The sequence below is a fragment of the Nestor notabilis genome, unplaced genomic scaffold, assembly GCF_000696875.1.
Source record: "Nestor notabilis isolate BGI_N333 unplaced genomic scaffold, ASM69687v1 scaffold16147, whole genome shotgun sequence".
Classification (NCBI taxonomy): domain Eukaryota; kingdom Metazoa; phylum Chordata; class Aves; order Psittaciformes; family Psittacidae; genus Nestor; species Nestor notabilis.
In genome coordinates, this window is record NW_009936206.1 from 30,723 (window position 1) to 32,204 (window position 1,482).

Consider the following 1,482-nt stretch of genomic DNA (forward strand, 5'->3'; position numbering starts at 1 on the left):
CATCATTAAAAAACATTATAGGAAGAAGCAAGAGAAATCCCAAACAAGTATTATTCCAGTCATCCACATCCAGTGCACTACATAAGAAACAGTGAGGTTACTGTCATAGGCCAAGTACTTATAATCTTCCTAAGCATATTCAGCTAATTTTTAGAGTTGACGCACCTATTTCACATTCTCTCTAACTGTAAGAAACATCCTGGAGTCAATAAATTCTGAAGTAATAACTGAAGCAGCAAGCAGGGACACAATTATGCTTGAAGATTTCCTGAATTCACCAGGAAACTAGAATCCATGTTAAGATCAAGCTCAGATTCAGTATTGCCCTGTAATTTAAGATGTTCAAATGGCTGGTAGCTCCTGCATCAGGCATTTATCTCCACAGAGAGAAGCAATAACTACTAATTCTTTTCATTCTTTGTTCTAAAAATGAATTATTGACATAAACACTATCCCAGTACAACTGCTGATACTATTTCATGTTGATAAATGAAGGCAGTTCCTGTCCCTTTATCTCCAAAGCACCAGTGTAGAGGTGGCGAATCATCTGATTTAATGTAGATGATAATGAAATAGTAGAACAACAGACGAGTAATGAAACCTGACAGGTTTTGTATGTGTCTGAGGTAAGGGATTTTCTCTTTTTTTTTTTTTTTTTGGTCCGGTAGAAGCATAGTTTGAATTGTTTTCCCTTCTTTCATTTTACATTTCAAAACAACATTCTTTTCTAAGGAGACAGTAGGAGCAAAGGCAAGGAACTCCATTAAATAAGTCTCTCAAAATCTTTCTAAAACAGGCTTGAGGCTATGGTGTACTTTTTCTTTCAAATATTTCCACGTAAAATCAGACGTTAACTCTCTGAGTGAACCCATGTGCAAAGTCTTCATTCATCAGATTAATGGCTGTGGAGCAACAGGCAACTGAACACATTTCCACTGCCATAAGCTATTCATGACTTTCCAGAAAACTTCACATTACTGCAACTACTTTTCAGTCAAATGTTGCATCTAGTGAAGAAGGAAATAAATTGCAACAAGGTTTAATGGGAAAGTACAGTAAATGTACTGACACAAGTAGGAATTTGTTTCATTAAATAGGACCTTGCTATTACTTTGGAAGATTGATTTTTGCTTTGCTATGCATTTGAAAACAAAACAAAAACCACCCCTTGCCCTAGGATACTTCAGATTGCCCAGTGTAATATCTCTCTCTCTTGCTCCTTTAATACTCATCTAAGGCACAATCAGTAGCAGAATTTAGTCAGTTTCTGTGCTATACCAGCTAAGGGATATGGTAAGATTGATAATCTATATGGTAAAAATAGAAAGGAAAATACAAAAAGTTAGTATTCTATATCTCGTTTGCATTTATACTGCATATTAGCACATGATTTTAAATATTTACAACATACTGTCTCAAATATGCACAGCTATAGACACAGCTAATGGTAGGGTTTACTTCTGACCACTTTGATCAGCAGGA